Source organism: Meles meles, chromosome 19 (genome assembly GCF_922984935.1).
Source record: "Meles meles chromosome 19, mMelMel3.1 paternal haplotype, whole genome shotgun sequence".
NCBI classification, from domain to species: Eukaryota; Metazoa; Chordata; class Mammalia; order Carnivora; family Mustelidae; genus Meles; species Meles meles.
The window spans coordinates 3,902,130-3,914,742 of NC_060084.1; the positions used below are offsets into that span (position 1 = coordinate 3,902,130).

A 12,613-nucleotide genomic window follows, 5' to 3' on the forward strand; every position below is an offset into this window, starting at 1 on the left:
GTTTTGGGGTTTAACATGTTTGGGGCTAAGCTAGCAAAGAGTACATTCCCAGGTCTGGAGGACAGCCAAGAGGGAAACCTCTGACAGCCCATGAAGGACCTCAACGAGCCCGTGGAAACCATCTCCACGAGCAATGCCACACAAAGTGGTACCACCGCTTTTTTAAAACCTGTGGTTTTTGTTACAAAAAACTGTGTGTTCCCACAGACCCTCACCTGCTTACAAGATCAAAGGCAGTCTTTGGCTTGGACTCTCTCAAGGCCCTTCAGCTCTGCTTGGACCCCGCCCCACCACTTCACCCTAAACATCATTTCAGCCACAACCCTCTCCCGGGTTCCTAAACATGCCTCGGGTTTTGGGACTTCGTTCCTCTGCATGCTCTTTCCCATATGCCCTTGTCCTCGTGCTTCTCTGCCCAAATGTCACCTTTTTGGGAGAGACCTTTTCCCAGCTTCCTGACACTCACTCTTCCTGTTCAATCTATCCTACACCCAAGTATCTCTTGACCCATGCCACCTCTCCCCACTGCACCCTCCCTCTTTTTTTTTAAAGATTTTATTTATTTCCAGAGAGAGCCCCAGCGCACACACGCCCACAAGCAGGGGGAGAGGCAGGCTCCCAGATGGGTAAGGAGCCCGAAGCAGGACTCGATCCGGGGACACTAGGATCACGACCTGAGCTGAAAGAAGACGCTTAACTGACTGAGCCACCCAGGCAACCCACAGCACTCTCCCTAAACAGAATTCCAGAAACCCTCCTACTTGATCTTCCCATGGCCACTGTGACCCCATTATACCGAGTCTATTCTGCACGGGGCTCTCAGAGTGAGCCTGCTCTGTAATGTGCCTATGTGGTTCCACACTGTATGAGCCCTTCCTTCCATGTTTTTCTCAGGATAAACATATTAACACCTAAGAAACCCAACAAGGTCGGATAGACGCCGGTCTGCCTCTCCTCTCCGGCACTGAGCTCTGCGTACACAGGCTTTCTCCGAGTTCTCTTGGGCGCTCTGAACACCCTCCAGCCACAGGGCCAGTGCGCAGGCAGTCCGCAGTGTCTCACACTGTGCATCTCCCCTAAGGCGCCACTGCCAGGGAAACACTTCCTTGACTTCCCCAAGCCAACAGACTGTGTCCCCTTCCTTTGGGACACGCTTCTCAGCTTGGAACGACACACGCATTACTGTGATTATCTGATCAGCAACTGTGTCCCTCCCCAGACAGTAAGCTCCCTGGTAGGAGGCACAATGCTTGTTTTCGCTTGCCACCCTATCCTCGGTGCTTGGTACACAGCAGCCTCTCGATAACTATTTGCTGAATGAATGAATGAATGAATGAATGAAAATTCGTGGCCATGATCGTCACACTTCCGTTAGAGGAGTTACCACCGGAAATCAGGATTCATTGATTAGCCCATTTCTCTCCCCTCTGCTACTCTGTGAACTTTTTCTAAAGCACCGGAACTCTCTTCAGCTCTATATTCCTAATGCCCAGGCGCCACAGATTTTTGTTTGAACAATCACAAAAGATACAAAGTCCTTTACATGTGGTTCTGAATAAAAGTGTCTGATAGCCTGCAAAATAATCAAACAGAATGCTACCCCGGGAAGGCCTGATTTGGCATTTTATTAGAGTCAGATGTGGCTTAATGCTGTTGTCTCTGGGGAGAGGGATCTGAGGTGGGCAGTGGGAGAGTGTTTTATTTCCTGCCATTGTAGCGCTTGGATTAAAACAAAGGGGGAAGAGAAGAAAACCTGATTTTAACAGAAGACAGGGGAAAACCCAGGCTAACGACAAATGCCCCCACTATTCACTCAGGCTGGTGACCTCCCAATCTCTCCAACTAAGAAATGGTTCATCCTCTCAATAATCTTCTCTAGTGAAGAGCGGCGCCAAGAGACAAGAATCCAAATGTGATTAACATCTTTTCACTAGACAGAAACTGGATGGCACGGCTGCTTTAACTGAGGAGCTGAATTCTTCAAAATACCATTTCTTTAAAAAAAAAAAAAGGGGGGGTGGACATTTTATTACTCAGAAATTTCTAGAGCACCTCCACAATTCTCAGTATACTTTAACCTCCAGAACATCTGCTCCATTCCCTGGAAAAATCAGATTAAAAAAAAACTTACTGTGCTTGAAGAGATGCCTTCAAAAATTTTTGAAGCAAGATTTGCCCCAAACAGTTCAGTTCAGTGACCGTCTGGTTAGACAGACCATACAATGGAACAGCAACAAAAACGCCCAGCAGAAAGAAGCATGAAAACCCCTGGAGTTTGTGTTTTAAAAAATCAATGAGGACGCACCCCACACAAAATTTAGTAATGAGTAACATATTAGCAACTCTTAGTAAGATTCCTGTCTTTAACCGTTACAGCTGGGGTGGGGGCACCTGGGTGGCTCAGTCGGCTGAGTATCCACCTCTTGATTTCGGCTCAGGTCATAATCTCAGGGTCCTGGGATGGAGCCCCAAGTCGGACTCCGCGCTCAGCAGAGTCTGTTTCTGCCTCTACCCCTCCCCCTGCTCATGCATGCACGTGTGCACACACACTCTCTCAAATTAATAAAATCCTTAAACATTTCCATTTTTATTTCATGCATTCACCCACTCCGTAAACTTTCGCTGAGGAAGTGCTAGGGAAAAGTCACCATGTGAAGCACTATGTCTTTGCCAGTCTCTTGTAGAAAAGCAATTTGACAAAGCAGAAAAAACAAAGAATTCGGAAGTCCAAAGACCTGCTTGCGAGGCCCTGATCACGCACTTAACAGCCACGGGGCTTCAAGTGACAAGGTGCCAGGGTCTCACTTCATTCATCTGTAAAATGGTGGTGACCAGACCACACTGCAGAGTGGCCCGAAGGATCAAACGAACTACGGCGCTTTATGACCTATGAAGCGTACACACTGCACGACATCTGCACGGCATTCCTCAAGTACTGATGACTGCAACAGGTAATGTTTTATTGTTAATATGTTCTTCTTTGTCCCATGACAGGATCCACTCAGAAGACCCACTTCAGTTCTCAAATAAATACACGCATCTTGGCAGCCATAGAAGTGGAATTACTACGTAAAGTATCAAGAGACGTACTTTACAACCCCGGGCAAGACTCTCAAAAAACCCCAGAAGAGGGGTGCCTGGGTGGCTCAGCCAGTTAAGCTTCTGCCTTCAGCCCAGGTCATGATCCCACCATCTTGGAATTTTCTTGGGATCAAACCCTCCGTGGGCTCCCTGCTCAGCAGGGAGTCTGCTTCTCCCTCCCATCGCTCTTGGGCTCTTCCTCTGGCACTCTCTCTTTCTCAAATAAATAAAATCTTAAAAAAAAACAAAACCTCCAGAATTCAATTTTACCGTTAAATTCTCTTCCATTTCCCCTAAAGCTTCAACGCGTCATATCAAAAGGGGAAAAAAATTAAGACTTTAAGAATGGGTAGAGTATTTTAATGCCATAAGATGAAAGTCTCAAGAGAGACATGCTTCTCTAGAATTATAAAATGTCTAAAATAGGAGAAACCCAAAAACACTAGAAATCCTCTTAACAGTTATTAGAATACCAAATAAATTCATAAGTTAATTAGTCCTAACTAAATTTAAGTGAATATAACAAAATTTAAAATGCACTCCTTATATCCAGGGCAAAGCATGTCATCATGTTTCTGTGAGAACAAGTGAACAATGCGGACTGTAACTCGTTACACAAAAGGCAAATCAAAATTTTCTACACAGAATCATCTTACATGTTCTTGACCAACTCCATTTAGCAAGGCCTGTGGCTGGCAATGTAACTTATACAGACACAGAGCTTTATTCGATACTTTCACAACACGAGTATTTTTGACATGTACTCATAACGCAAAACCACCCCTTTCTGTGGAGAGTGGGAGACCTAAGTGGAGAAAATAGTCTGGATTTATGTGTGATTTGTCCCCAACTCCAGCACAACCAGCAGGTCTCATCTCAGAACAACAGCTCGGCGGGCGGGGGGGACAACACACTCAACCACTCATGGCACTCCACCCTTCCCACCCCAGCCAGCAAGCTGTCTGCATACAGCACAGGGAGTCGAAAACATTTTCTTTTTTAAAGATTTATTTATCTGTGAAAGAGAGAGAGTGAGAGAGAGAGAGAAAGCACAAGCAGGAGGGGGAGAGAGAGAATCTCAAGCAGGTTCCATGCTGCGCACAGAATCCCACACAGGGCTTGATCTCACGACCCTGAGACTGTGACCTGAGCTGAAACCAAGAGCTGGATGTGTAACCAACTGCACCACCCAGGATGCCCGAAAAAATTTTCCTCATAAAAGAAGAACAAATGGTGAAACAAAATGAGGGAGGAAGGGAAAAAGCCAACTAGATGTAAAAATCAAGCACCGAAAGTACAAGAGTGGGGATTCCAGCTTTCTCCTGGGGGCTCCTTTCACTTGGAGTGCGCCAGTTATGAGACTCTTGAATCAGACAGTGTAGGCTTAGGAGATGTCCCTCAAGCCAATACCAAAAACATAAGAATGAAGCTGAAGAGGCACCTGGGTGGCTAGTGGGTTAAAGCCTCTGCCTTCGGCTCAGGTCATGATCCCAGCATACTGGGATCGAGCCCCGAGTTGGGCTCTCTGCTCAGCAGGGAGCCTGCTTCCCTTCCGCTCTCTCTGCCTACCTGTGATCTGTCTGTCAAATAAATAAATAAAATCTTAAAAAAAAAAAAAAAAGAAGAAGAAGGAAGCTGGAGAATGACAACCGATGAAGCTGCACCCAAAGCCCAGAAGGGAGGGGTCTGAGAGCCCAAGAGTAGCCAGCAGTAGCATGGGGACACTCGGTGGCAGGCACTGGGGCAACACTGCACGCACACTACCATCTAACAATTCTCCAGTAAGCCAGAAAAGGAAACACTGGAAAAATATGTTCTAACCCTCTCTGCACCACCTTATTCTCCCAGTCCTAAACCACACCTCTTGGGTCTCTACACCTGACCTACTCTATTGCCAGAAGAGGACAAATGGAGAAGGACGTGTGTCAAGACAGACAGCAGAATGGAGCTATTAGCCAACAGCTTCTGGTTTCTCAGGTCTTCTGCTAAAATGGGGTCATGGGTGAGGGGCTTTCAGATAGTCAGAAAGGAGCCAGCTCATGAAAAGTCTACGTTGGAAGATCCGCATCCAGGTTTACGACAGATTCTACAATGGCTGATCCTCAAAACAAAACACCCCATGGGCTACCTTTTATGTCGCCTACACTAGTTCTTAATTCGGCCTGTAATGACAAAAACGGTCACGAACAGACCTCGGGGGGGGGCTCACTTCAAAAAGCGGGCAAACTGCAATCCACGCACATGTGAGTCTTTGGGAGTGAACATCTACACTGCTGAAGTAGCACTGAAGAGACAAATGACAGTAATCCAGTGGCCCAAGGCCAATAAATTCCACTGCCAACAGATCTGTGTTTTGTACCACTGTGATTCTTGCATGGGAGGCAATAAATAGAAATGTAACTGCCTAATTACAAATCCGAAAGCGAGCTCTTCCTACAATTTCATACTTAGTACACGATCCGTAAGAAATGTCCTCAGCAATCACCTTTAATGACCCTCTTGAAAAACCAGATCCATTAACAGTGAATACTCACGCGCCTGAAGTCACTAAAAACACAAAGACGAACAAAAAAGAACCGTGATGTAACGAATAATTCAAGTAGAGATGATACAAGTTCTCTCAACTACGTTAGTATCACAATCTGAACACGGCACAAAGTAAATCTGCCACTCGGTTGGTCACTGAATCATCATTAAACCTTATAATCCTTTCCTCCTTTCATTTTCTATGTGAGCCACGACATAAATCACGCGGATTCCCCATAAAAGGGCACTGGAACGTATGTCCTAACTTTTGCTCTAGAGACGAATTTGGAACAAGGCAGGTCCGCTGAGCATTGACTGTAATTTCAGTAAACAGTGGTCCCAACCAGTCGGCTCAAGCCGGAGGGCTGGACCCTGGCTCCGCCTCATCTGCCTGCGGCTCCGCAAACCACAGCGGCAACCGTCAACTCACAAACTTCAAACGGCATGTCTAGTCTTAGGACACGTTTCAGTGTTTTGCTGTCACTGTGCAAGGAAAATCAGGATCTCCAAATATCCTGCATTTCGGATCATTTTATTCAATTCAGCTGCTCACTATGTAAGACTCCAATAAAAATGTATCTTTTGAGAATTACTAATAGAGCTGTCAGTTATAAACAGATACTCCACGACAGAGTAACACTCTGCCATATGCTGTAAATTGGATCCAAGAAATTCCATAGTATAAAAAGTGGGGGCCCCACTACTGTGCAGAAATGAAAAGACTGGAGTGAGTCCGCTTCAGAGGACCAGGACAGGAGAAGCCAGTGTGATATTCAAACACCGGGTAGGAGGCGCTGTTGAGGGACTTTCACTACAAGTTCAATGACCACAAAAATCTCTTCTGGTTTAGGGAAGAACTGGTCATTTCAAACTAATGATCCCAACTCATTTCATCAGACAACAAATATTCATAAACGAGAGATGTACTCACACTTCAACGGAAAAGTTCATCCTTTGTATTTGTTAAAATGTTGAAAGCTACTGGCATTAGAAATGTTTCCAAGTTCTGCACTGGTTCACTTCTACCCAGGGAACAAGGTTCAATCAGTAATATGGAAATAGGATATGATCTATATAAATTTTCAAAACTGAACCTGTAACAATTCAATTTTAATATAAAACCCTTACTATTAACCTGTGATTGTCATTCCCAATCGTAAACAAGTACCACCCCTAACACCGTGCATAGCACGTGGTAAGTGATCACCGCTGAATGAATGGATGACCACCACTGACGCTGCAGGAGCCCCAGGACGGAAGGTAACTGAACGAAAACAAATTTCTTAAAATGCTCAGCCTGACTCAAGCAGGATACAATCATGAAAATCTGCCACACGATTTCATTACTTGTTTTTATTACTATTCTTTTAAAAAGAAAATTAAGAGAAATCAAACAAAGGATTACTTTGCCGCCTTCTCTATGCTAGAGCTTACAATCGCTCTTTAAAAAACACCCAACAAAAGAATAAACTCAGAAAGTTGCTAACATTTATGTTCAGCTAACTTCGGCCACTGCAATTTTCTAAACATGTGTATAGGCAATATGGTAGTATAAAACGTAAATACTAGGACAATGAATGCAAACGAAATTACAATTAAGTCTACATATTGTCGCTGCTAATTATCATTTCAACCAATTTGCATTGTAATGGATGCTTATAACAATGGACTGAATTAGGGGCGCCTGGCTGGCTCAGGCGGTGAAGCTACAACTCTAGAGCCTCAGGGTTCTGAGTTCGAGCCCCACGGTGGCTGTAGAGGCTACTTACAAAAATAAAGTCTTGAAAAAAATAAATAATGAACTGAATTATCCCTAAACATGCTTTCTTCGTTTCCGAAAATCACTGTGCGTACCACATTACACATCAGTCCGCAATCAATCTTGTACTGTTCTTACTAATTTTAATGAGCTATTCACGTTAATATTTAAGTCCTGAATGCGGCAAATACCAAACCTCTTAAGAGATTATTTCAATTATACATGTGTGAAAATTATTCAACTACTAAACCTCTTTTTTGTGTTCAAAGAACCATCCTAAATATTCACAAAAGCAGACGTACAAATGAACAGAAAGTTAAAGGAGGAAACTTCTATCGCAAACTACAATACCAAAAATTCGACAGAATTCCAGACTCCTGTAAGATCTCATTTAAAAAAAAAAAAGTTTTAAATTTCTCGCGTTTTAAATTGCACGACGCGCATTAATTACAATAGCTACAAAAATCGACTTCACTTCCCAGAGAGCGAGGAAAACCAACAGCTCACAGAGGGTTCGTATTTACCCGCCACCAGTTTCCCCAGTAGCTACTTTGTTTCACCTTCCCGTATTTAACTCGAAAGCACCCTGCGATGGTATGAAGTGCAGTAATTTCTAGAAATCAGACGTCAAAAAGCAGGGGTTTAAAACAAACTTGAAAGGTAATAAAACCCCATGAGTAACTATAATGGGGGGAGGCTCGACTCTACACGTCCACGTCCCTGGAAGAGAAGGGTGCGCGCTACCCTTCCTCCCGCAGCGGCATTATTGTACGCGGCCCCTAAACTTTACAGACAGCTGAGACCCGGCGCGTTAGCGCTGGCCAGGCGGAGACGATTCGTGCAAAAGATGTCACTCTGATGCAAGTGAAAGTACGGTCCTGGCGACTCAATTTCCAGCTCTCTTTGCAACAGTAACCCAAGGCAGCTCCTCAGGGACTCGAGTCCACAAACCAGAAGAGCAGCAAGCCCCCCGCGGTCCATCACGCTGAGGAAGAGACCTCCGGGGGCATGGGGGCAGCGGGGCACCCCCACACCTTGGGGTCCCACTCCGCGCGGAGGGGCGAGCCAAGGGCCTGGAGGGGCCCTGACGCTGCGGGGCCTCCCGAAGCCCCCCGGCTGCCTCTCTGGGGCGCCCAGGGCCCCCTCCGCACCCCCGCTCCCCCGCGGGCCACTCGGGGGTTAACCCTTTCGCGCCCCCCGCGCCCTCCGCAGGCGGCCCGGCGCCGCTCCCCACTGCTCCCCCGCGGCAGGAACCTGAGGGCTCCGCGCGGGGCGGCGGCGGGCGGCCGGGGCGCGGCGGCGGCGGGAGGCCGGGGCCTAGTCCGGGGCAGCGTGTCCCGGCGCCCTCCCCCACTCCCACACGCTCGCTCCGGGCAGGGTGCGCCCGCCCGCCCCGGCGCCGCCCGCCGCGGCTCGAGGCGGCTCTCGCCCAGGACCCAGGCCGCCGGCTACCTGCGGGTTGAGGAGGGCCATGGCGGCCCGTTTCAATGAGCCTCGGCGCTCGTCCGACTCCTCACGCTGCTTCCCCCGCCGCCGCCATCTTCTCGCCCGCACATACACACTCGCATCGGCCGCCGCGCCTGCGCACTGGCCTCGCGCCGCGGGGCGCGGGGAGGCCGGGCGCGCCGGGAGCGTGCTGCGCACGCGCGGCCGACAGGTGGGCGTGCGCGGCGGGAGCCGGCCCGGTGGCGTCTGGGTCCGCGCCCCTCTGCGCTGCGGGCGGCGGGGCCGCGCACTGGGGGGCCGCGGGGTGCGGCCGCGGTGCGGGCAGGGGAAAGCACAGGGTACGGAGGTGATGACGCCAAAGCGCCCAGCCGGCCCGGGCTCCTCACCTAGTGGGAAGCCACCTGGGACCTGGGTGAGACTCGGGACCGTCCGGAGCCTGACGTCGGCCCGGGCCCCGCAGCCGCAGGGTCTCCCTAGGCCGGGTCTCCCGGGGGAGCGCCAGAGGTCGGGGAGGAGGTCCCCTGCTGGCGGCGACGGCACTTCCGCCCGTTCATTCCTGTGTGCGCGGCTCCGGGCCACGCCTATCGCCGGGCGGTGGGGAAGGGTCAAACCCGACGTGAGGCGCCCGGCTCTGGGGGCCCGCGGGAAGCGCGGCCTGCACACGTGCACGGTGGTTGTCAGATCGACCTCGGGGTCACCGACCCCAGAAGCAGGGAGCCCCCTGCCCGACCGCGCAGGTCACCGTCTGGTGTGGCCCGTCTCCGAGCGTGGGACCGCGGGCAGGCCTGCTACCTGCTTCCCCAGCTTTGTCTCCCTCGCCTGCCAAGGAGACGAGTGCGATTTCTTAAAGGGTTTCGGGGAGGATCATATTAGATGAGTGTGAACAAAGTGGCCAAAAGAGCCAGCTCTCCGCCCTCCCCCCCAAAAGTAGCTTCTGTGATTGTTACTCACACCCTCTATCATTGGTCTCACTTGTTGGACACGTCCACAGCCAACTAGGGCCGGACCCCGTGCGGAGCCGCAGATTAACCGTAAGGGCCATTGCCACATTCTGTTAGGACAGAGGGCCCGGTCTTTTCAAAAATGGGACACCGTGAAAAATATCGGGGGGAGGGAGGAGACTGCTCTAAAGTAAAAGAGCTCAAAATATACCCAAATACAATCTTTTTTTTTTTAATTTTTTATTTATTTATTTGACAGAGAGAGATCACAAGTAGGCAGAGAGGCAGGCAGAGAGAGAGGAGGAAGCAGGCTCCCCGCGGAGCAGAGAGCCTGATGCGGGGCTCGATCCCAGGACCCTGAGATCATGACCTGAGCCGAAGGCAGTGGCTTAATCCACTGAGCCACCCAGGCGCCCCCCTGGTGTGTTTTTTAAGCGAGGAGATACCTTTTGTCCATCAGGAATTCGAGTATGCCTTGCTCTTGGTCGTTGTAATGGTATACTAATCATTGTGCACGTGTGAAAGAATGTTCTTAGTGTTCAAATATGCCTCGGAAGAATTTAGGGATGAATGTCATAATGCCTGTGAGTTCTTTTTTAATGGTTCAACAAAAAAACAGTGTATAAAGACAGGCAGCTCTACACAGAGAAAAAGCAAATGAGGTAGATGCGAACCATTGGGTCAAAGTGGTACTCTCGACTTTTCCATAGGTTTGAGAAACTATATAACGAAAAGCTGGGGGAACAATATACTATTGTATCCATGCTATGGTTACAACAGAAAAAATTTATCGTCTATGGATAAAGTCAAAAGGATACAAAAAACCCAGCTTAGGGTGGTGGATGTCTGATTTTCATTTTTTGAACAAAAAATAAAAATTAGGTAGGACCTAATTTTCTGATTTTCAAATCACTCGCAGAGATATTAACGCATGGTTTCAATACAAGGAGGTAGATGGTAAAGAGAAAATTTCAGCAGTTACTCTGGGCCCCACAATGCTGACCTGGCCCGGGTATTTGCAACCACTTTAGGAACACTGGAGGAACCCAGAGTCCACATAGGTCTGAATTAAAATCCCGACTCCTCACTCACTGGTTGTGTGAATGTCAGCAGCATACATAACCTTTCTGTGAATCTTTGTAAATAGAGATATGGTCAGCAAAATAATGCCAGCCCCCCTTCCCATCCCAAAAATGTCTATGTCCTAATCCCCCAAATCTATGGATACGTGACCTCACATGACAAAAAGGACTTTGCAGATGTGATCGTATCGAAGACGTTAAGATGAAGAGATCATTCTGGATTATCTGGGTGGCCCCAGGTAAGCACAGGGATACTTACAAGGGAAAGAGGGAGGAGGCCAGAGAGTCAAACAATCAGACAAGGAAATGTGGCAACAGAAGCAGAGTATGGGGGGAGGCAGAGTGACTGAGAAAGATTGAGCCTATGCTGCCGGCTTTGAAGGTGGAGGAAGGGGCCAGGAACCGATGAGCGCAGGCAGCCTCTAGAAGCTGGAAAACACGAGGAAACAGATTTCCTCCCAGTTCTCCAGAGGGAAACTAGCCTTGCCCACACCTGGATTTTAGAACGTCTTCTGACCTACAAAATTATAAAATAATCATCTGTAAACCCGCAAGTTTGTTATCATTTCTTATAGCAACAATAGGAAATTAACACAAGGAATAATACCACCTACTTTGCAAACATGTTGGCAGGAGGAAATGAAGTAATGGCTCAGCAAATGGAGCATGGGGCCTGGCAGTTTCTAACTACCGGTCAACAAATAGAAGGGGCTTTTTGTTATATCTAGGGAGGGCGTAAGCATTCTGCAAAGAGGTAACATTTGAGCTAAGTCTTGAGTAGTATGTGTGGAGAAGGGACCCACATTTCCCCATCTAAACCAGCAGAGAACGGCACCTGGGTGGCTCAGTGGGTTAAACATCTGCCTTCGGCTCAGGTCATGATCTCGGGGTGCTGGGATTGAGTCCTGCATCGGGCTCCCTGCTCAGCGGGGAGTCTGCTTATCACTCTCCCTCTGCCCCTCATCCCCACCTGCGCTCTCTCTCTCCAATAAATATAAAGTCTTTAAAAATGAATAAATGAAAAAATAAGTAAACCGGTGGAGATACATGGTCTGACAAGCAGGAGTTAATTCCTGGATCCCAGAGGACAGACTATTTCTATTAGGCCTTTCCTACCTGGAAAATTCTTTTCTGGAATTCTGATAGCGTGGAGGACTACCACTAGCTGTATGACCTTAGGCAAATACATAACCTCTCTGGGTCTGAAAACTGGGAGAAACAATACCTGGCAGAGATCTAGTGAAAATGAATATAGTAACAAGATAACAGTGTAAGTTGGTTGATAAACCATCCAGCAAACTGCGAGCCCAGTAAACACTGGAAACTATCATTACCCCCAGAGTCCTTGCAAAAGAAAGTGATGTTTGCACAGGAGGGTGGATTGCATTTGATGGGATTTATTCAAGCTTTCAAACAAAAATTGGAATTTTGGGAAACAGATCCACCCTTGTGAGTTGGGCAGGCAGCTTCCCAGTACTTAAAGATTTTTCTGGTGGGATTGGTGGCGATAGTAACAAGTGTGATTTTTTTTTAATAATGAATAATGGAACATTTCAGCATTTGGAAGACCTGCGCAACTCAGTGAATCAATATTTTCCAATGATCCGTGTGGGGGTATTATAAAATCACGCATGAGTAAAAGATCCATTCAAGTACAAGACAAACCAATGGATTTTAATGTAACAGAGTACAAAAGAAGTTCACCGATACGACTTCACATTCCACTTTGCAGCTTTTCTTTCAGAAATCAGTCCACTTTGGGCAGTGATGAAAAAAAT

The 12,613-nt window shown here is 47.9% G+C and overlaps 1 protein-coding gene across 1 annotated transcript in view; it reads right to left on the bottom strand.

The window, feature by feature from the left end:
• USP10 (ubiquitin specific peptidase 10) overlaps positions 1 to 8,941 on the bottom strand; it is a 71,510-nt gene extending 62,569 nt beyond the window's left edge. Inside the window, exon 1 of the mRNA XM_045987439.1 lies at positions 8,819 to 8,941. The gene's annotated coding sequence lies outside the window, so the exon portion shown is untranslated. The remainder of the gene's footprint in view (positions 1 to 8,818) is intronic.
• Between the last annotated feature and the right edge of the window lie 3,672 nt (positions 8,942 to 12,613).